Raw genomic sequence first — 25,221 nt, 5'->3', positions numbered from 1 at the left:
AAGTTTCACTCTTAAGTAAAAAAAATTGTGTAAATTGATATAAATGTTCCAAACCAATATCACAAAATAACCAAAACTTTTCAGTTTTCCTTTAAGAAGTTGAAGCATGCAAAATTGATTCAAACCAATTTCCACAAAAATGGATCTTACTTTTGAGGCATTAAGTGGTTACATTTAGTTGCAAAGGAAAATGTGAAAAAATAAATTTTAACTTTACAAATGTGCCATATTTTCAATCATTTTAAAGATAATTAATCAAAAAAGCAACATAATTTTGTGACTTTCACATACACTTCTTAATTTAGCCAATCAATAAACTGTTGCAAGTTGCAAAAACAATGCAAACTGCTGACAGTTTTTACATGGAATCCGCCTGACTTGATGGTGCGTAAATACAGTGAAAATATTAGTATTAGTACATTTTTTGTTTTCACACTTCATGCAACATTCCTGGCAACTCGAAAAGAGTATTTACATTTTTTCTGAGCGCACACTTCTGTTTTTAATTGTTAATTGTTCGGGGTTAGAAAAAGCAAAGGAGTATGATGTTTGGATTCAGTAAAACACACAAAGATGTGTGCAGAAAGTCATCAAGTTTGCAGATGATGAAGTTGTATTTTATGAAAATCCCCCTTTGTCCAGTGATCTTAAAAATAAAAATAAAAATCAAATTAACCGTATGAAATTTTAGGCTTCTGAAAGTCAGAATGTTAGATTTGATTCCTTCCAGAAAATGAGGCAGCAGAATGAACAACCCCCAACTGTTCAGAATCTATTCCAGAAGCTGTAAAAAGCCCATATTGAAACAATTTGTTTACCAAAGTGGAACACAAACAACAACATGTGTCCCGCACTGCTGTGGGGGTGGAATGGTGACGTTTCATCCCTGTGTGCTGCTGCCGCTTCACAACAACACCCAGGGGATTAATTAAAGTCAGGCGTCCCAGAAGACAACCAAATCAGCAGGCAGATTACCAGATTAATAGCTGCAAATTTAAGCCATTAAAACCTGATCACAGATTATTCAGGAGACCATCAAGGAATTCATTCATTCACAGCACTGCATGATCAGATAAGTACTGATTAGCTTCAGCATCATCTGTCAACGTGAGGTCTGTCCGCCTTATTGTTGTTGTCATAGTGGAGCAGAACATTTATTTATTGACTAGAGATTTCCAGAAGGTTCTGATGTTCACTTGATCAACTCAACTTTCTCTGTGTATTTGCTGATCAATCCTTTCAACTATAAACCGACAGAAAAAAACTGAAATAATCTTTTTTTTAAGGATGTCATTAGAAATGTTAATATTTTTTACAATTTTATACTGTTGATGCAGTTTGACTATTTTTTTAAATTTCTTCACCGTTCATGTCATTGTTTTTCTGTTTCCCAAAATGTAGAATTTTGTTTTTTGTATTGTATTTTCTAATTAAATAATGTGCTTTTGTTATTGTCACAGTTTATTGGTTCATTTTAACTGATCTTCAGTGTTGTGTATTTTATGACATCTCTTGTGTTTCTTTCATTGCTCAGTTTTACTTGCCGCTCTTGAAATATGTTAAAACCGCTCTTAGCAACTCGCATTCAAGCGAACATTTTCAATGAAAAGTCTATGTAAATGCTTGTGCTCGTTACTGGCTTCCCCATTCAAAACTCTCGTGTTCGTGAATAGCCACACACATTTTCTAGACCATTTTCGGGCTCCACAAAACACACGTCCATTGAGCACGGGTTGAAGATTAAACCAGGTTGAACCTTGACCAATCAGGGACTCCGACCCGGAAGTGCTGTTTGAAATTGATCATGGAGAAGAAATGTTGTCGGGCTGGAATAATATGACACCATTTCATATATCGGAATAGAGCTGTGAAAGAAAAAACTTGGAACAAGGTTGGTGGGATTTTACACCAAGTCTTTTTTCAACTGTTGGTGGTGGACATGCGCTAAGAAATGATTGATGAGGCCCCTACCTGCTACATTGCCTGTCCGTCCCGGGGGAAGATCCCTCCTTCATGTGGGCACCCCTGAGGTTTCTTCGTTTTTTCCGCAATCCGTTTTTTTTTAGGAGTTTTTCCTTACCGCGAAGGGGGGTCTAAGGGCAGGGATGCCAGTATAGCTTAGTCAGTTTGTTAGTTCAATTTAGTATTTTCCTATTGAACTTTATGTATTCATGATCCTTTTGAGTTCATTTTTCACTTTTTCAATTACCGATACGAAGCCCATTGAGAAAACTGTTGATGTGAATTTGGGCTATACAAATAAAATTCAATTGAATTGAATTATTCAATATGCATTTCTTAATTTTTTTACGCTTAGAGAAAATGTCAAGTTTATATGACTGTCTTTAATATTTTTACTGCTAAAGAAATGGTGTGCAGAAACTAAATTCAAATATGGGAGTCACAAAGCAGACAGATCCCTATCTAACTTTCTTTTTGAACTAAAAAAGAACAGAAAAAAGATGTTCCAAAAGTCATAGAACACAGAAACGACATTACCAAGAGTAACACAATTACAGAGGAGAAACAAAAAACAAAAAAAGAAGCTTCCTGAGCCTTTTAGTTGTCAGTCTGTCTGTTACAGTCTAATCGAATTTTTGGAAAGACTTCTGACATGACAGATGTCCAGAAGAGAGTCTTTGACATTCTCCACAAGGAGGGCAAACCACAAAACGTCCCTCCTGTCAAGATGGTTTGAACAGAGTGCTTATAGAAACAAATTAGCAGATAATTGAGTGGAAGGAATGACTGAAGCCTTGAAAACACGTACACACCGAGCATATGACGCACATTCAAGTACACACTAAACATGACTTCATGTACGTGCATTCAGTCCACGGTGTTCACACTAGACACGCAGGGAGGGGCTTCAGTGCGGTGCAAATCTCCGAAATCTTGCTCCGGGCTTTTTCAGGGGGATTATCAAGCAAAGTCCATTCAATAATTTGGAGGGGGGTGGCTAAGATTATGCTCAATACGGTAAGAACTTCCACAAATTGAGAATCGTGAGACATGAATTATAGAAATTATCATGTCTGAAGAGTGAAAAAATGCAGAATCTATGTTTAAGTCCAGTGTGAATATATCACAGCCTGTGATGGTTTGGAGTGCCTTATCATCTGTTGTTCTTGGTTGATTGTGTTTACTGAAGTTAACAGTCAATACAGACAGGAAGTAGAAGATCACTTTATGCTGCCCACTGCTGACAAACTGCATCAAGATGCTGGTTTTAATTTAACCTTTTGAGACCTGGCATCCACATACGAGGACATCACATAGTGGGTTTTATCAACACTGTAGTTAATTCTGATTACCTGGGGCCCTGTGACCATGAAATATAAAAGGCATATCAAACAAGCGCTTGGGTCTTAAGATGTTAAAGCAGGGTTTGGCACCTTCCCACTCTGTCCACATTACCAAAAGTGAATTCAGTAATTGTCATGTTACTGTGCTGATCGGCAAACTTGCTTGACCTGAACCTGATGGAAAGTTTAGGGGCTGTTGTCAATAGGAAGATGATAGACATCACATCTAACAATGCAGATTATCTACAGTCAGCTATCTCCCATTACACCTACGCAGCGCCACAGGCTGATCCCCTCCATATCTGGATCATTGATGCAGAAAATCACGCTAAAGGAGGCCCAACCACGCACTGCATGTACAAAAATAAACAGAGTTTATTGAAGCCTGGCATTTGTGCTGTTTCTTAATAAACAGTTTGATTTGATTTTTTTATTTGTTTACTGAAAGACAAGTTATTAAGTTTGACCACCTATTGAATGTACAATGGGCTAATAAGTATTTAGTGAGCCACCAATTGGGCAAGTTCTCCCAGTTAAAAAGATGAATGATAGAGGCCTAAGAAAAAAAATCATTAAAATCACATTGTCTGATTTTAAAGAATTTATTTGTTAATAAAATAAGTATTTCGTCATCTACAAACAAGCACGATTTCTGTCTCTCACAGACCACTAACTTCTTCTGTAAGAGGATCCTCTGTGCACCACTTGTTCTCAGTATTAATAGCACCTGTTTGAACTGGTCATCTATATAGAAAGACACCGGTCCACAACCTCAAACAGTCACATTCCAAACCCCACTATGGCCAAGACCAAAGAGCTGTCTAAGGACACCAGAAACTAAATTGTTGACCTACACCAGGCTGGGAATCTGCAACAGTGAAGATGCTTGGTGTGAAGAAATCAACTGTGGGAGCAATTATTAGGAAATGGAAGACAAACAAGACCACTGATCATGTCCCTCCATCTGGGACTCACCGCAAGGTCTCACTCTGTGGTCAAACTGATCACAAGAACGGTGAGCAAAAATCCCAGAACCACACGGTGGACCCGGAGAATGACCTGCAGAGAGCTGAGACCAAAGTAACAAAGGTTACCATCAGTAACACACCGCCAGGGACGCAAATCCCGCAGTGCCAGACGTGTCCCCCAGCTGAAGCCACCACGTGTGCAGGCCTGTCTGAATTAAGTTTACTAGAGAGATTTGGATGATCCAGAAGAGGATTGAGAGGAATGTCCTATGGTCAGATAAAACCAAAATAGAACATTTTGGAAGGATTCTACTCTTCATGTTTGGAGGAGGAAGAATGCTGAGTTGCATCCAAAGAAAACCATACCTACTGGTGGAAACATCATTCTTTGTGACTGTTTTTCAGCAAATGGACCAGGACGACTGATCCATGTAAAGCAAGGGTCTCAAACTCGTGGCTCGTTTTTTGCGGCCCCCGCTTTGTTAAGAAAGTTTAATGTTAATGCGTCCCGCCAGTTTGTAGGAATGACACATTTTCAGTGTTGCTGTTGAACCAACCAATCACAGTGGGGTATGTGACTCTTGGGGGCGTGACATTGACTGGGCTTGAAAGCAGGGAAACATTTAGGGAAACCTGACAGCCCCCTCCCCGGACCACATTTTGGACTTTCTCACTTTTTTTTTTTTTTTTACATATTTATTCGCTCGTAATTTTCTAAATACATGCAGTCAGTGCTGAACTTGTTTCTGAGTTGCACGGATCCAGAGGAAGGTTGAGGTTATGGTTACGGGTACGCGCGGCAGCGTTTTCACCCCAACCAAACGGTTCTCGTGCAGCTCTGACTGCAGCCCACCACTCCCCCAGGAGATGGGCCAGCTGAGGAGAAAAAATGTCCCACACCTACATGCGTGACAGCTAACGGAGCTTTAACAGTAAAAACGTGCGAGCAACAACAAGATTTAGTCTTAGACACACTTAAAATACGTCGAAAAAATGTTTGAGCTGAACCAGCGACGCGCTTGGATCGTTGGGGAGACGGGGGGGAGATGAAGGCAAAGCTGCAGCAAGGCTGAAGAAGAACAGGAAGTTGGAGTTGTCCTTAACATTCAATTAAGTTTTAACATGCCTATTCCCCTTAGTATGATACACCAGGTGATCTGCCCAGCGTTGGGTCCACCTGTGTGATCTTAAACACGCTTATTGTGCATATTTTGGAGCCTTTCTTTGATCTCAGGTATCGGTAACGATTGTTCTGATCTCCATAACCAGCGCCCGTTCTTTTACGAACCACAGTTTGAATTAGAACGAAAACAAAGGAGTGGCTGACTGGCTTGTGACCAGGGTTTAAATGTGCAAAAAGTCGTAAGAAAGAAAATCCAAAAATGGTTACTGAATTTTGTTTCTCTTTTACTGATTTGTGTTTTAAAAAGGAAACTTAAAAAAAAAAACCTTCAACACAGACTCAAAATTGGGAGCACATACTCTCTGACTTCTCCACCTTAAATTTCAATGAGTCCAAGTCCAGTCCAGATTTACTGACATGATCATTTTTAAAAATTGTGCTATCCTAGGCACATTAACATTGGTAGTTGGGTCATCTGGACCCCACAAGACAGTGCGCTGAACCTTTTTTCTTCAATGATTTGTGATCTTCACTGGTTTCCATGGATTACATGAAATCCTCTCCACTTTTAGCCACCTTTGTCATGGTAGGGAGAACACCTCAATGGTCATCTTGACCATTGAGGTCAAGAGGCTTTTGTAATTCAGAATTGACAAAGCCTCTTGGATAAGAGGTGAAACGTCTTCTAAATTTAAAACCAAGTCCAGATGACAGCCCCTAAACCTACTACAATGGAACCAACCTCGATGAATGAGAATTTTCATAGACATAGTATAGTATATGTTCCACACAAATTTACTGGCTCTCAGACACTCACAAGTTGTGTGTGTGTGTGTGCTAAAGTTGCGGCACCGCCTGAGCTAGACCCTGCCTTCAGTGGCCCCAAGGTAAATTGAGTTTGAGACCCCTGACGTAAAGGAAAGAATGTATGGGGCCATGCATCGTAAGATTTTGATTGAAGACATTGGTCCATCAGCAAGGGCATTGAAGACCATCAAAAACAAACTGCCCGCATAATGAAGGAGTGGCTTCATAAGAAGCATTTCAAGGTCCTGGAGTGGCCCAGCCAGTCTCCAGACCTCAACCCCATAGAAAATCTTTGGAGGGAGTTTAAAGTCTGTGTTGCCCAGCAACAAACCCCTAAAACATCACTGCTCTAGAGGAGATCTGCATGGAGGAATGGACCAAAATACCAGCAACAGTTTGTGAAAACCTTGAGAAAATTTGCAGAAAATGTGTGATTACCAACAAAAGAGTATATAACAAAGTATTAAGTTGAACTTTTGTCATTGACCACTTATTATCCAGCATAAATTACAAATGAATTCTTCAAAAATCAGAAAATATGATTTTCTAGATTTTTTCTCTCAATTTGTCTCTCATAGTTGAGGTATACCAATGATGAAAATTACAGATCTTTCTCCTTTTTTAAGTGGGAGAACTTGCACACTTGCTGGCTGAATAAATGATTTTTTTGCCTCAATTTAATCACCAAAATCCTTTCAAGTAAAGACCTAAATATTTAAATGTATCAAAATATATATTAAATATAGCCATTGATGATGATATTATTTTGTATAAAATGCAAGTTTGGCTTTTGAGTTTGAGTGATATTATGAATGTTATGTGTATTTTTGTCAATTACCATGAAAAAAAGCCACAAGAACATTTTAAAAATACAAGTTTTTCATTAGAGTGGGTCTTTAAAATGATCCAATTTCAAAATCCCACTGTAAGGTCACATTGGATCATCAGCTGGAGGCTTTTTCATCTAAATTTGAATTAACACATGAATTATCCTAATTACAACAACTTGGGTTAATGAAAGGGTTTAGTGAAGGGGTCTACAAAGTCTTGAAAAAGGTTAAAATCTTGGTCACATGCTCAAGACAGAATAATTGACCTGTAAGTTTTTAGGTTGTCGGGGCCCGTGGAGGGTCGTAGAGAGGAGCGGCTGAATCTAAAAGGGAGCACAGGTGTGTCATGCAGTTCCCATTGAGGATCATAGGGCCACCTCTAGGGACATCACGAAAATGTCGCACAAATGGGTCATGAAATAGTCGTGTGAATAATGTACGTTTCACACACTTATGACATATAGGTGATGCTGCCTTTACGCCATGGGAATGGCAACTCCGGCCCTCAAGGCCCGGAGTTGCCATTCCCTAAATCTAGTTGTTAGCAAGGTAATGGAACTCCCACATGCACAAGGTGTGCAGGTTATACATAAGAGCCCGTTCTATAATTGCCTAATTTACTCCTTTAACCCTTGTGCTATCCTATAGGGTCCAGATGACCCGATCCCTACATTGACGTGTTATCCCTACCATGACAAAGGTGGATAAAGGTGAAGAGGATTTCATGTAATCCAGGGACACCAGTGAAGATCACAAATCATTGAAGAAAAAAGGTTCAGCACACTGTCTAGTGGGTCTAGATCAGTGTTTTTCAACCTTTTCTGAGCCACGGCACACTTTAACCCTGACAAAAATCCCGCGGCACACCAGCATCCAAAAAAAAAGAAAACAGAAATTCATGGTCTGGATTGATCGACAGCCCCCCCCCCCCCAATCTCACGTGGATTTGTATGATAATTGTGGCAGAAAAAGCAGGAAGTTGCGGCTGTTTTTTTCTAAGAGATGAACCACCAGCTAAAGACGAGCTTTAGCTGGTATTTTTGTTAGAACTGAGTGACTTTATCAGCAGAATTAAGAACAAGGAAGTGAAGACTTTAACCACTTCTGATTGGTCAGACTGATGACATGTGATTAAGCCTTCAAGAATGATTGGCGGAGACAGTTAAAGGGGCGGGACTTTTCTTTACACACTTATAGCTGCAGCTAAATCGCGGTACCGTGATTATTATCAAAATGTCTTTAATAGAATCAAATAAACACAAAGAAAAAGTAATTTTAAGATATTTTATATTCCTAACTACTCAGTGTTTTATCAGGGCCTGTTTGGATGAACACAGAGCTGATATCCTGGAGATGGAAAATGTTTTTAGATCAGTGAATGAGGGCAATTTCCCACGGCGCACTTGACCATCTCCCACGGCACACTAGTGTGCCGCAGCACACTGGTTGAAAAACACTGGTCTAGATGACCCAACTCCCAATGTTAAAGTGCCTAGAATATCACAAGGGTTATAAACGTCAGGCTGCCCTCAAGGGACCCTCACTTATCAAATGAACAGCACTAATGGACCCTTTACACAGTCAAAAAAAAAAATATTCTGTATGACATGCTTGCATCTCACCTACTTCGCCCTCAAGCTGCGTTCACACCGAAAGAGATTTGCAATGACTGCCTGTCTTTCACGGTGAATTTGCTGCTGGACTTCAGTGGTGTGAGGGTGGAGGAGGACGATTGCCCCGGTAAACACACCTTCCTGTCACTTTTGTGTGGTTTTCATGTCAGGTTACTTTCATAGTGGCGGAGAATGCACAACAAAAATATCAGGCTGTACATCTCTGCTGTTCCCTTCCGCTCTGCTCCGTGCCGCGGTTCATGTGGAGCAGGCTTTGTTTGCCCTTAAAAACCAACATGAAACACAATAAAAAACTTGGCAACAGAGCGGCAGATACATTGTAACTCAATCTGGATTGGCTGCTTTAAACTCCATCTGAGGCAAGGCGGCTTTTGTAAACGTCAGACAATGGCGCTCTGTTATAGCGCAGAGGTTGATTTTCACCTTTTAAGTGAAGACACCAGATACCAGCCTTTTCACCTGCTCAGTTTGAGGACAAACTTTCCGTCTCGGGGCTTTTTCGAACACGAGCAGTGGACGAAACAGGACACAGGGTCAGGGGAGTGCTCCAGTCATCCAGCATGAGTCCAGAGATGATGTTCCTTCAGTGTGGGCAGTTTGGCCCCAACAGAGCAGACTCTGTGAGGCTAAGCGACGTGTAACGCGATCGGACGGTCGAGGGCCGTCAGACGGTTCACGCGCGATCCTAAATCTTCTGAGTTTAGCGGCAGCTCCACCTGTGGGGGATGAAAGTGTTCGTGTTTTGGGAGGATGCTTCAGAGTGCAAATGTAGCTTGTTACTCCTCATCACGTCTAACCACCAGCAGCAACGATAAAGAGAGCAGAAATGAAAAGGAGGAAAAAAAATCCAAATAAACCGTCAGCAGGATGACTTTTGTTTAGAAGTGGACATTTTTTCTCCAACTGACTTTAAACAAAAAACCATAAGTGATGAGTCTATAAACGTCAGCAGCATCTTCAAAGAGCTCCTTTGCTTTTCATCACTCCTCCTCTTCCTCCTAATCCTTTCTAACAACACTCATCCTCCACATCAGTCAGGGTGAGGTTTCTTCAGGGCTGCTCGACGCTCCAGTGACACTAGAGCGGCTTACCAAAACATGCAGGTTTGTTTTCACAGGCCGCCTGTGCTGATGAAGGAGGCACTCGGGCCTCAAAGCGAGTCCAGCTGCAGAACTGAAGTCCAGATCTTAGGATCCGGTTTGATATATTACCAACAACAAGCACACACAAGAGAAGGGCTCAGTTGTCAGAAGACCACAAAATATGAAAACTGAGATAGAAAAACACAAAAAAGTTCAATTTTATTTTTTCTCAAAACCTTCTGATGTAAGCTTAAAAATATCAATTCAACATTTCAAAATGAGCACAATATGGGGGAATATGGACGTTCACTTAGTCCCACATATTTTCAAGCAGTTATCTAAAGAAATTTCGCTTTTAACTGATTTAATGTGTCATGTGTTGACGGAGAAGTGCAAATATGTATATTCATGATTTAGAGGAATTATGTGTGTATATGTATGGTTAAATGTCTTTAACTTTTAATTTTCTCATTTTTCAGTCATCTTTAGTTGGATATATCTATGTATAGATGTATCTTTAGTTTGTCTTCTTTAGTATTTTCTTTGTATTGATTGCTTGGATTAAATCAATCAGCATTTCATTTGTATATCACTTTTCAGACTGATGTAACTCAAAGTGCTTAACACAGAATTAAAAAAAAGAAAAATACGCAAACTTACCCCCACACTCACACGCAATGACATGCACACACAACATAATCGTGCATAAAATAATTCAATCATATGACTTGGAGATCCAATTCAAATTTGCTCATACCTGCAATACAAAAAAATAAAAGTACAAACATGCACCGAGTTGACATTGTTTTAATGCTAATTCGCTTGACATGTTTACTTACCAGTTTCAGGAAGTTGTTTATTACTGTTTTTACCATGGTCAGGTGAATACTCGATTCTGGTTGGCTCTGTGCGTTAAAAAGTGATAAACCACAGGATAACCGCACGGTGAAAAAATAAGTTCTAAATGTTTTGTATCACAGCGCAGGCTTCTTTAAAACAACCTTTTGCTTCATCATTTGGACAAAACAAGCGGTAAGAGGTGAACTTTCTCTCTGAACTGATGCTTTATTCAACCCATCGGAAAAATCAGCATATATATTTCACTTTATATCGCCGAGTCTTGAATGCAGCGGCGCCGCACCACGTAACAAATAGTCCGCTTTTCGTGAGAGAAGTGATCCAAGTTGGAAAAAAACAAGAATTAAGGACTAAAAACTATTTATTTCTTTTGTAAGTGACCATGGTATAAGAGAGTTAATGGCCTTCGGAGTAGCCATTATCACTTTTTAACGCTTCGCGTCGGACTGTTCAGGCTTTCACGGTGTGTGTTAAAAAGTGATAATGCACACTTTGTCAGCCATTAACCCTTACTTGTATCACAAAAGAAGTGATAAGTGAATTTTTTTGGGGGGAAAACTAAAGCCACATTCAGCTTAAGGAGGTTAAGTGCAATAATATATCAAGAGCAAGGAAACAATGCAGTGTTGATACTTTTGTTGTGAATTTTTTTTTGAGATTTCTTTATTTAAAATAGAGTCTCTGTGGTCCAGTTTTAGACATTTTTGAACTTTTTCTAAAATATTTTTTAACTTATTTTCACACACAAAACAAAAACATCAAATTAAAAAATAAAATCAGGAAAACATTCACACATAAATGTTTGCAAATGTTTTTCTATTTAGTATCAAACCCCTGAATTTATGATAAGTGTCAATTAAGTTTGTTACAGTTTTGACTAATAAAAATATCTGCTCATTTAAATTTATTTTAAAAATCCCTGCAGGTTCTTTAGTAAAAACGATTCTGACAGAGAGCAACCGTCATCTGAACCAGGAGGATGTTGGTTCTGCAGGTTCTGCAGACTTAACAAGCTGCTGCCTACAGCCGGATGGAGGCAGCGGTGTCTGTGACCGTTCAGACGTGCAGCTAATCAGCTTTATTTGTGCCACTAAAACCAATCTGTGGGATCAGACGTGCCAGCTGTCTGCACGACAGAACCATCGCAGAGGGGCTCATAAGGTCATTGTGCACAGCAGCTGCTGCGTCTTCGGGCAGGAGCTGTGACTCCAGCTCACCTGTGCAGGTGACTGAGTCAGTGACTAATACAAAGAGGGGGGTGTCTGATGGAGCCTGACAATGCTGCATCCTGTTTGATCTTCTGGGGAAAAAAAGATCATGCTGAGTTATTGAAAAGAATTTGTGTTAACACAAACGGCTAGCTTTCTGATAGGCCAAAGATGAACATTTGTGAAGATGAGTCTGAATTGCCCTTCATCCATGTTTGATTTAAATTGCAGGTGATAGATGGTAACTATGATGGTAAAAAGTTGCAGTTAAACGTCTTTTTTTTCATCAGGAAACTAAAGATTGCAGCAGATGGAAGATTTTTCACCTACAGTGTGGATTAATATAATCAAAATATCACAATTAATTGATCATTTTTATTATCTTTTTATTTTATTTTACAGATAAGCGAAAAGCCAGTAAAACTCAGTCTGTTATTAGTTGAAATTTTAGTACATTTTAGTATATCCAGTGTTTACTGCACAGATTAAGGAGACAAAGACTGAAATGAAGTGAATTGTGGGAAATTGACTACTTAAAGCAGAAAGTATCAAAATCGTAAACTGTTTGGCAAGTCTGTCAAACAAAAACAATCGTACATTTTTTCAACGGGCATGTTGCAAGCGACAGGTCCTACTGAAGGTTTAGCCAGCGTGTAAGGGTAAGTAAGGGTGCTCCTTGCAAAGAACCTGACTGTTAGAAATGCAGAAATTAGACAATCAAAGTGTACTTTGTGTAGATGTACCATAGGCGTCCTATAGATACATCTGGTTTTCCTAAAGGAAACCAGAGTTCGTTTACCCCCAATAATCCATAACAAATACAGCCAAGTGGAGCCAGGTCTGGGTCCAGGAACAGCCCTTGGACCAATTGGACCGAACTTCGGTCTGCTCTGAGACTCCTCAGTCCCAATACAATCCGTCCTTGGAGGATGGGAACAAAATGTCCACCATGGCTGGTCATCTTATTATGTAAACACAGTAGAAGAAAGCAGAATCTGATGAGCCGCGGACAAATTGCAGCGACGATTGTGTCTTGTTACACTGTGCTGCTGTGATATCATCCTAAAAGCTACCTTGTAGTTCCTTGACAGAATTCTTTTAGAGAACAATACCATAACACCACAACAATGAGACACAGCAAATCATTGAAATGGGACTCTGATGACACAGCTGTTGAGGGATCCGGATGAGGTGGAGAACGGAAAGGTCATCTCTGATTCGTCATCTGGAGCAAGTGCAATGGACTTCTTTTTAACGCATCCAAGACAAAGGAGATGATCCTGGATTTTCGCCAGAACGAGAGGATCTTTGAGCCTGTCAAAATTCACAATAACACCATTGAGATTGTTCCCACTTATTAATACCTTGGAGTTCACATGGACAAAAAACTTACTTCTTTTTCCGGGCCCGGACAACCACAGCAACCGTACAGGTCAACCCCTCGTACAGATGTGTGTGACTAAGGCTTACAGGTAATAGTTAAGATCTGGTATGCTATAAAAAGTAATGCAATATAATGTAATTGACAGAAACAGCAGAGGTGAGAAAGGTTTTGCTGCATATGACTGAAATTTGAATAAATAACGTTTAAAATGATTCTAGGGTTGTCTGACCCTGCAATATACTGGCAAATACTTCAAGGTACACCCCACCTTCACCCAACAAGGGGGGGGGGGGGGGGGGGGGGGGCAAAACAAAATTGTGAAAAAAATGAATGAATGTTAAAAATGCAATTGGCATGAATCTAACTTTTTTTTTTTAATGGAGCATCTATTTCATCTGTATCCTCTGTAAACAGATTACAGACTATTCAGTGACAGTATTCGTGTTTGCAGCAGTTCCAATTGTATAAAATCTAAAATGTGACTTACACCAATACACCAATGGCTGTATATGGGAATCGTGTCTTGTGAATATATCTGATTTGACTTTTTAAACTATAAAATGTCTTTAACTCTGCTGTCAAAAACCTTGATGCCACATTGTACAGCAATGTCAGCACCATGTCAATGGCTGAAGCCTTGACCTGTTCAGCTTTTTGCATATCCCTTTAGGGGTCGCCAGAGCAAATCAACTTCTACCGAGTCACACGGGTGGTTTGGCAGTGATTTTTACCCCCGGACACCCTTCCTGACACAACCTACAATTTTATCCCGGCTGGGGATCGTCACAGGGGGCCCCTGACATGGACCCCCTTGTGGCTACAGGTAGCCTGTAGCGTAAATTGTCCTGAAAGGTTTTACTTTGACTAACTTTTATTTTTCTAAATAAATCTTCATAAATACAAGTCTTGATTTTTATACAAGTGATTTTTATAAAGTCCATGATTTCTATGTTCACAATGCCACAAGGCTACTGACTTTGGAACTTCAAAAAAATGACATATCATAAAGCATTTTATTTTCTGAAAGTCTAGATTTTATTTCTCTGTAAATTGGATTGATAAACCCATAGTTAAATTTTTTAGTAAGAAATCTTTGCTTATACTTTAATTAGAAAATGTTTTGAATGTTTTGAAGACTGAACCACATTGAGTCAAACGAGCATTCTATTCAATTCAGTTCAATTCAATTTTATTTGTATAGCCCAAATTCACAACAATGATGGGCTTCGTATCGCTAATTGAAAAAGTGAAACATAAAATCAAAAGGATCATGAATACACAGCGTTCAATAGGAAAATACTAAAATGAAGTAACAAACAGACTAAACTAAACTGGCATCCCTGCCCTTAGACCCCCCTTCGCGGTAAGGAAAAACTCCTAAAAAGAAACGAATTCCGGAAAAAACGAAGAATCCTCAGGGGTGCCCAGATGAAGGAGGGATCCTCCCCCAGGACAGACAGGCGATTGACCAGGACTCATAGAGAAGAATTAACTTATCTAACCCTACAACTACATATTTAAAGTCCAGCAGACAAACTTCATCCAGATGGAGTTGGGGGGACAGTCGGGGCGGAAGTCGAGCCGGAGACAGGATCCACAGTCAGGTGTAGGAGCAGTAGTAGAGACGAGCCAGAGAAGAGGTACACGGTCAGGCAGAGGAGCACGGATGAGCCCACTGGAATCTGGAAGTACTCCCACTCCCCAGGAGGGGAGAGGGAAAGAGGGACAATACATGAATCGCACTGCACCAAACAGAGGCATGGAGAACTAAATGATGAATAATTATCAAGAGTAGAGAAGAGAGGAAGGGGAGAAGTAGATGAGAAAAGAGGACAGAACCCCAGTGCACCATAACCATAGTTACCCCAGCTTCAACTTGTATCAGCCTACTAAAAACAAATAGTCATTGTTATTAATTTTAATTTAAATACATTAACATTAAATTAAATAATCTCTGAATACTAACTAGTCTGAAAATAAGCCTGTCCAAAGAGGAATGTTTTCAGTCTAACTTTGAATGTAGAAACTGTGTCGGGCTCTCTTACATGAGCTGGGAGCTTATTCCATAAAACAGGGGCTTGGTGGCTTAACTGTCATGGTATTCGAGGCTTCGAGACAGACCCAGATGCTGGAAACCGGAAGGAACACAGGAGAGTTATAAGGTAAGTAATTATAACTCTATAATTTGATCTATTTTGTTCTTGAAGGTGATCTCCCAGAGGTGATGTCTTCGGCTCGAGACTGCAGGTAGATGGCAGGAAGGCGAGGCGTGGCTGGAGGGCTTCTGCGGAGGTTGAGAGGGCATGAACGGCTGGTGAGGAGAGCGTGGATAAAACAGGCGGTTCCGGAGGAAATCCCAGGTAGCACTCGTGATGATTGAGTCCTGGAAGCAAGGCGTAGAAGAAACAACTAAACAGGATTAACTTTCTTGGCATAAACATGAGCGACCAGACAAGCACCATGGAGGAGCAACGACCTGGCGACAAATACTTCTCTTCTTCTTCTACTTCTTGTGATTTTATTGGCAGAAGGCACTAACGTGAAGGTGCATTACCACCACCTACTGTGTTGGCGACAAATACTGGCTGTGGATCTCCTTAAGAAGGCAGCAGGGCTGATGAGGTGAGTGGCAACAGCGGGGAATCCTCCAGAGCAGAGCAGAGAGGGGTGGGGCTGACAGAGGCACCATGACATAAACGCTCTAGCGACCACTTCGAATGAAAAGTCTTTGCAGGTACGTGTCTCAGGCTACGCAAGTTTTTGAGTCTGTTTTAAGGTGTTACGGCCAATGAGCGTTAAACCACATGAACTTTGACCAACCAGGGAGTCGGATTTGGTATTGATGTATGGATGGCGTGCCTTTCAATTCACAAAAGTACCAACCGTTGGAAAAATGATTATGGAGGTTTGAGGCGGGCTGGAATTCTATGACACCAAGTCTTTCATACATCTGCTTAGAGCTGCACAAGAAAAAGTCTGGAGCAAGATTCACCAGATTTGCATTGCTTTAACATACCGCACCAAAACTAAATGGTACATGTACTGAAGCTGTCGTGTAGCAACGTCCAGAGCGAACACCAAATGCTAAAAGTGTTCAAAGGCACGCTAAACTTCTAAATTGGCCGGTGTGAATTGAACATAAGGAGTTAAAAAGCTTCATGGCAGAGGATTTTGCAGAAATTCTGACATTTTTCTTGAGAGATTTATAACTCTTACTTGCTTCTTATTTAAGTACTCGCAACTTAAATACTTGCTTCTAAGCTGGTTAAGTTTGAGTTGTATTTGACTTTTAGAATCTATAGACTTTAAACACATTCACGAAGTTCCTTCACTGAAATTTGTGCAAGACAAAGCAGAAAGTTTTCTGGGCCAAGCAAACCAAAATTTTGCCCCAACATTAAACACTGTCCCATCTGAGAGCTTCCTTTGAGTAAATACAACCACATTGCTTCACTGAAAAAACAAGGGGGTGGGCGGGGTCGCACCTTTGTCAAGTCCAGATATCGAAAAGGTCCTTATTCTGCTTTAACCAAGGTGAAAAACTACCATTTTTGATAAACACAGAAGATATCTATGAACAAAAAAAGATTTCTCAAGTTGTTAAGTTCTAATTGGAGGTTAAAATCAAACTGGTGAATCGTGGAAAACTAAAAAAGATCTAACCTTTACATATTTGTTGAATCATGTAGTGACGTTCCCTCAAATAACGATTTTCCCCTGAGGGTATGTTTTTTTCAACTCATTTCCAGGCGTCCACCTCAAAACGATGGAAAAACAGGGCCAGCTCTGACGGCTTTGAAGTAGCAAAGCCCTCATGTTCTCTCCATGTTCAGACACTTCATTCACCACCGCAGCCTCCAACTGCACAACAACGGCCCCCTCACCGCCTTCTCTGAACATCTGCTAATGACTCCCATCCAGCGCGGCGATGGCAGGCAGGTTCAGGCAGAGTTCAGGGCACACGTCCTCCACATGTTCGATCCCCGCCACCATCCCTTCCTCATCAAACACTTTTTTGTGAGCGAGCGTGGAGTCCAGACCCTCAGTGTGTGACCACATGTGTCCTGGATGACCTCAAACTGAATTGGGGGGGAAAAAAAACTTTCATAGAAAAAGACTTTCAGGTATAACAAGGAATTCAATTCCCTGAGTATTTTTGTGTAACAGTATTAATGAGAAACAGTATTAAGCTAGCCTAGCTTTTAGAACTCACGCTCTGCTGGAGTTTAAAAGAAGAAGCAACAATCATTGCTGGTCTTTGCAACTATGTTTCACTTACACTTAGTGATTGATAAACCTTTCAACTTCACTAAAAGATCTGAAAGTCCTGACCGCATTTGCTTTAAACAGTTTGCTTTCTGGAAATTAAACAAAAAAGTAAAGAAACCTGTTTCGATTACTGAATCTTGGGGGTTTGACTGACTGGTTTTGATCCAAGATCATTTAGACATAAGTCTGGTTAAGAACCTTCTCTGCTGCACTTCATGAATCTCAAATATGAGAATATTCAACTATACAGTTCAGCCTACTGGCTCTTTAAACCAGGATTTCACAACCACTTTTTGGGATTCCCCCATGAAATCTGACCATGATATAAAAAATCCGGTCATGAATTAGGACTGAAACGTACCGGAGCACAGTACAGTCCAGTCCAGTCCACCAATCCATTTACCCATTAATCCATCCATTCGTTCAACATCCATCCATCCATCCTCAAAACCCCCAGTATTCTTTTCAAGTTCACGGGACATCGTAAGCCAGACTCAAACCGGAACTGGATCAATTTCCAAATAGTTGGCACTTCAGTGAATTAAAGTTGACGTCACCCATATGCCACTACTAAATCTGAGTCGATAATTGGCCATAGTTTAACTGGTTTAACTTTCAACGTTCAATGGCCGCACGTTTGGTAAATAGAAGCCGTAAACTGTCTAGTGTATGTGTGTAGCTACATGTAAAAGCAAGAGTTTTGAACGCAGAAGCCTGAAACACGCATATGTGCGCCTTTACAAAGACTTTTTATGGTAAGTAGCTGCTTGAAGATGCGTTACTGAGGGCGGTGTTAACGTAGCTGTAGACAAAGGCAGGGTACACTCTGGACAGGTTGCCACTCTGTCTCTGGGCTCCAGTTAGTTCATGTGATAAGTGTGTGCCCCTTGTGCACATCCTGACTGTTAGAAATGAGGAAATTAAACAATCAAACAACCCTAGTCCGCATCCTACGGGCCCTTACTTAACAACTTCCCACCCCGTTCGTTTATCATTTTACACGCAACGCACAAGACATGACGTCCAATGAGGTGGCTGTAGGAGCCTCAAGGTAACTGCTCCCCATAAGATGTGGCCACTCATCTCTACGACCCCCTACTGCCCGGAAAACCCAAAAGCCGTCAGTGGGTCAATCACCGTACAGGAGCATGTGACCAAGGCTTTTGTTGTCTGACATTCATCTGCAGAAAGTGGGAGCTTTTTTTCACAGACAAGGACAAAATGAAACGTTGGAGTTAAAACTTCAAACACACCCTGAATTCTGAATGTTATGAAGGGAAGCATCAACTCAGGAAATCAATGTCTGAGGAGCCGCTGGTTATCTTTTTATCCCATAATACACCGTATGTCCTTTTTTCCCCCCCATAATAGTATGTCCTTTTTTATTATCCAAACAACAAGCTTTTATTCAAATAGGTCTGAAATGTGTCTGAGCATGCTTCAAGCAGGAAAAAGCTCTGTTATAATAATATTAAAAACACTCATAATACGTTTTCTTTATTTAATTTTTTACATTATTTTGAAGTGAAGACCTTTCCATGAACACTTGGAACTTCATGGTACAGAAAATGTACATTCGTGAAGTTCTGAAAGTTTTTGGGAAAGTAACACTACAGTTCAGACTTGAAGCACTGCATCTATTTTATTTTAGATCTGTGATCTGACATGGAAATGAAAATGATCTCTGAGCTAACACTCTCAAGCAGTCAAAAATAATTCTGTCCCTGAATGACTGAAAGGAAATCAAACTTACTGCTAAATGAACAAAGAACTCCCCATCGCCCTGCAGAGAGAAAGAAAATGTACCCAGAATGACCAACAAAATCGTTTTTCGTTATTCATCCTGAAATACAGACGGGGGGGGGGGGGGGGGGGAAGACTATCTGGAGAGAATTATGGTGCTTTACTGCCTTCTCTAAAGAGAAGAGGTTATAGAATGTGGTGAGTTCTTACACATATGGCACAACTTTCAGAATTTTTCTCAATAAGAACATAGTTTTTTAACAACTACTTTGGAGATTGAGGCTGATATACAAGGGAGAACCTGTTCCTTCTACAAGTTCCTCCGCTGACTCAGCACTTTACATAACTTCTTGTTCTTGATTTTCCACCATCTTGATGCAGACTAACAGTATTCATCAGAAACAGACGCTTTCTTCTTGTCTCTGTTGTAGAATTGCTAGCCATAAACAGAGTTGTCCATCAGAAAGCCCTGGCTCCCACTGATATGGATGTTTTGATAGAGTTTGGGGTTGGAATGGTGTCCAGTCCTGTCAGTTCACTGTCAGTCCTCCATCAAATTGGAAAAACAGCAGCAGGCTAACTCCCTGATTTTAACAGAGCCAGCATTGTTCTGAAGGAGCAAGGATTCTTCTTTTTTTTTTTTTACTGTTGTTCCAAAAACGACACGCTTCGGTCTCAGCCGAAACCAGCAGCATAAAGTCCTATTGACAATGTTTCCATGTAGAGGATAGGTCCAAAGAAACTTGATAGTCCTGTATGATGAACAAACTGCAGCTGGTGTTCAATCTCACACTGAACCAAACCACATGACCCTGGTCAGGGTTAACTTAGGGGTTGAAGCTAAAAGTGTAAAAAAGCAACCTATTGTTTGAAACTAGAGAAACTGGACTCAAAAAAATTGGAAAATGTCAAAAGAGTAAACATGGTGTAGTTTGGAGGTATGGGTATACAAAGTGAATATTATATTATTAATGGGGGAAATTGGTTTTCTTCTTTTTGCTTTTTACCTCCCAGCTTGGTCAGGCAACGTTGCCCTCATTGCCAAGTAAACAACGTTTGAAACTGTGGCATTCTCCCAGGTAGTTTGGTCCGCTCCAATCTTTGGTTTAGAGTGAGAGTGCTCTGTGTGAAAGTAAACCAAATCGGATAAAAATATGTAAACTGATAGCATTCTGATTCAAATCCAAGCTGAATCTGTGGGATGTGAGGTAATCTAAGGTTGCTTTCTCATTGGATTGCCCTGTAGACTTAGCTCCAGTGCAAAGAGTTTTCACCTGTTCGTTTGGTACCACATACTGTGCTGTCTTGAACAAACGTAGGGTCATAAACACATGCCCCCATTCTGGAATTGAGTTTTTTTTGCTATGTTAGCATCTATATGGGGGTCTCAGAGAGAAGTGGCTGCATCTTAAGGGGAGCGCAGGTGTACAGCAACGTTGTGGGACGTCATGAAAATGGAACGCACAATTGTCTTGCATGTGGTAAGAATATTGTGAAGTATTTATAAGGTTAAAGGAAGTTTCATGCACAGTGCCCTTACACCACACTCTAGGTCAGGGGTCACCAACTGTTCCTCGGCTATACTGCCCTGCTTGTTTTGCAGTTAACCCTGCTTCAGTAATTGCTGCTCACCTGGATCAGCTATGTTGAGTCAATCAGAAACCAGGCTGGTTCAATCCAGCTAATCAGCATGAACTGAAACAGGGTCAACTGCAAAAAAGCAGGGCAGTAGCCCACGAGGAACAGGGTTTGTGACCCCTGCTCTAGTCATTAGAAATGTGCAAGAACTGGCTCCTTACTGACCCCACGCAAATGCTGCACCAAGAGGATGTCAACGTGATAAATAGGTCACCATAAGATTCCCACAAAAACTACAGTCTGATTGTGTAATTCCCTAATTTCCAAGAGAGTTTAGGGGTTTTGTAAAAATATATAATCCGTACATCACACCTCCGTCTCACCTGCTTCACCCTTACTTTAGCCTTGCGTGTTGTACCAGTGTACAACCTGTCACCCCCAGCATGTCTGTAGATCTATGGGATCACTAAGCGGCCTATGACTTTGATATGTCAAAGCCACGTACGGGTTTGTCCATTTTTTCACCCGTAGATAGATCATATTCCCCCATTAGGGCAGTTGGGACAGGCCAAAGACTAAATGGGGCCAAACGACATGAGAAATCTTTCAGTTCCAATTCAGCTGGCAGCAGTATAAGGGCTCCTACCAGGAAACAAGAAACAAGGCCAGCTGGTCCTGCTACTCCTCTGAATATCTTGTAGTCATTAGGGCCCCCATCTTCTTGTAACCTAATGTTCATCCACCAGACATTTTTCTATTTTTGCTAGTACAATCGTTTGTTTTTTTCCACTTATATGGCTGGTCCCCGAAACAAAAATCTGCTTTTGGTTTGCTTGTCCTCCTTAGGCCATGCAACTTCTGTCTTCATTCACACACAGGTGAACAATTCTCGAGTTTGTTTCCAAATAAAGTGTGAACACCATTCTTACGTGGACCCTTGTGGATTCACCCCACTGTTCGAGTCAACATTTACATCCGCCAAACACATTTGAAATTTATTATGGATTATTATTCGTAGATTTCCAAGCAACAAAAAAGATTCATGCCAGCAAACACACTTAAGACTGAAATGATTCATATAAGGGCAGACAAGAAGAATTTCATCAGCAGCATGTTACCAATTTAACCACATTCATTTTGTGAAACATTTACACATGTATGTGTAAACACCTGACACAGAAGAGAAGCTTTCCACACATCAGTGACTCACTGAAAAAACAACCAGCAGGACTGAAGAGGATCACGCCTGACCAAAGATGAAGTCAGGAACTTTGAGTTGATCTTTCTGGATCTTGGGCAGACCTATACAGCTGGGAGAGGTCCAGGAGTATGCAAGGCAACAGAGCCAGCCTATAAGTAATTTAAACAAACAGGAGTGACTCAGTGCTGCTGGCAAGCAGGACATGAAATTCTGAAGACAAACCACACGGTATTTAGAAACTCTTGAGGATTGACTGCTGGATGACCCATCGTCTATTACGTCTATCAGGAAGATTTTTTTCTATCAGTAAAGTTCAAAAATGAAGTTATTTTGTCTGTGACATGACCTGCTATAGATGTCTAAGAACTAAACTTTTTGGTTAATTGTTCACAACTGTGAAACTTAGTGGCACGTTCAGGAAAAAACAAAAGCCTGGGGGGAAAAAGCAATTTCTGTCAATTTTCTCATGAAATCTTTGAACCAGTCTCTTGCCCCCCCCCCCCCCCCCCCCCCCCGTTTTTTTAAGCCTCTCCCATCCCTTCCTCCCCCCACTGTGGCAGATGGACCCACACCCCACCCAACTCCCCCAACTTCATTGTCTCACAGGACTCTTTCCAGAGATAAGCCCTGTGGATTTCTGTGCACGCCAACCTCGTGAACTTGACCTCCGGACAAATTTATCAAAGGATAAAGCCTGGTCAACCCCTAACCCCCCTCCCCTCTATACCTTCGCCCCCATTCCCCGTCCTCTTGTTTTATGTTCTTTTCATTATATTGAGCTCTTTAATTAAATTTGCGATGACAGGGAGCACTGGTGGAAATATTTGCAAATCAGTAATTGTCTGACGGCCACTCTGTTTAAAGTCATCCAAATTACAGCCCTCATTGCAAAGGCCTGCAACCATTTACCTCTGAGCTGGACTAATTAGACCACTAGTTTACGCAACAGTAAAGTTTTGACACTGATTATGTAAACAGTTTAGAGGTATTAACCTGTTCTTTTCCTTCAGCGTCCAGATGTGCAAGGCAACATTTGAGATCAGAACTTGAGGCGGGGCTTTTGTTCCCTTTTATCAGACCTGCCTGTGCTGAGGATGAACAAAAATGGCCAGAAACCGTTTGATGTCAAGTTCAGTAATGTTTTTTGTACAATCTTTTTCAGCTGCGCTGATGCTTTTAGCTACTACACAAGAACAACAAAAACGACTTCATCATTTTTAGGCCAGAAGGGAAGCAGAGTTTATGAAATTAATAATGGTAGTGGTTGATACATAGTAGAGATATTGGCAGAATTGTAAAAAACACAAGACTAGCAATAAGTTTCATCATCTTTTAAAAATATTTTCTCCATCTATTCAACAACGGGTTGGAGAAACCCGTTGATTTCCTTTTAAGGTCATGGGGTTGCTGAATCCTATCTAATCTGTACCTGGGCAGTGGCGTGATACATCCAGGACATGTCGCCAGTCCCTAGCTGGGTAAAGATACCGTATTTTCCGCACTTTCAGGACCACTTAAAAGACTGATTTTTTTTCAAAAGATGACAGTGCTCCTTAAAATTCAGAATGCTTTATAAATTAATTCATTGTGGTTGTGTTTACTGATGTTGAAGCAATTTTGAGAGGTAGACGGCGCTCGTAGAAATGATCAGTCTGTCCTTCTATGCGTTACGTAAGGGTTAATGGCCGACGAAGCGCTTCGCGGAAGCAACCATCCTCCGCTTCGCGTTGGACTGTTCAGGCTTCCACGGCGTGCGTTAAAAAGTAATAACGCACACTTCGAAGGCCACTAACCCGCTTATACCATGGTCACTTACAAAAGCAATACATGTTAACCCGTTTTTAGTCCTTAATTCTTGTTTTTTTTTCTGATTTGGGTCACCTTTCTCACAAAAAGCAGACTATTTTGTTACGTGATGCGGCGCGATGCGCATCACGTAACAAATAGTCCGCGTTGCGCTGCACCACCGCTGCACCACTGCTGCAGCACCGCTGCAGTCAAGATTCGGTGATGTATATATATATGCTGATCTTTCCGATGGGTTGAATCAAGCATCAGTTTAGAGAGAAAGTTCCCCTCTTACCCCTTATTTTTGTCCAAATGATGAAGCAAAAGGTTGTTTTAAAGAAGCCGGCACAGTGATTCAAAACATTTAAGCTAGGTGACCCGAACTTCTTTTTTCACCGTGCGGTTATCAAGTTTTAATACACACCCAGCAGCCAATCAGAATCGAGTATTCACTCGGACCTTTGTACAAAAACACTTAACCACACATTAACTGCGTCAACAGGTTTCGGACCGTGTTATTTTTACAAATCGCAACAAGTTTGAGTGTTATTGTGAATGCTTTATTGTGGCTAACACGTCTGTTTTTTTGTGTGTGTTATTGACTAGTTTAAGAGTTAGCGTAATCACAGCAACATCTGTTTTATCGGTATCAGTCTGTCCCCCCATCATCCAAAAACAGGCTTCATAGGTTTATTGGTTACTCTAAATTCTCCCTAGGTGTGAATGTGAGAAAGCATGGGTGTGAGATTTATGTGGCCCTGCGGCACTCTAGGATGTCCCCTGCCTTTGCCAACAAGTGGCCAGGATAGGCCCCGGCAGCCCTGTGACCCCAAAAGGGACAAAGCTGGTTTAGAAGATGAATAGATGAATGAGTCTGTTTTCTTATGTGTTGCAAACGATATTGGGGGTTAGAGATATTCTAAATACGCTACTGTAGCTAACATGTAGCCTGTCACAGTTAATAAAGTTTGACTGAGTGACTTACATTATATCTGACTCATTTGTGTCACTTAAAGAGCTCTATAAATGACACCTATTTAAAAATAGACCATTTGTTGATGATGCACCTTATAGTGTTTTTTTTTAACTTGTCCTGTCCAAAAGCTGAGCAAACAGATGAGAGACGAAGGCCTCTTGTTTTGGACATATTTTGCAGTTATAACATGTGGTTATGAATCTTTTGACATACCAGATGTATATTTGAATAAAAACCCTTTTGGTAGTTTAGGATAAACTTTATTTATATTAATTATATTTGCAACAGGTTTTTGTTTGATCAGACAGAAAAAAACGGAGGGAAGAAGAAAGAGGGATGTTGGGGGGGATAGGAGAGTGATGATAGAAGGGGGTAAAATCATAAAGCATCATAAAGCAACAAAATGCTTGATGTTTATAATCATTACTCTCAGGTTTAAATGTCTAACAAATCTAAAAGGGGCGGGG

This window comes from Oryzias latipes, chromosome 2, assembly GCF_002234675.1.
Source record: "Oryzias latipes chromosome 2, ASM223467v1".
NCBI lineage: Eukaryota > Metazoa > Chordata > Actinopteri > Beloniformes > Adrianichthyidae > Oryzias > Oryzias latipes.
The sequence above is the reverse complement of the archived record's forward strand: the minus strand, read 5'-3'. Positions refer to the sequence as shown.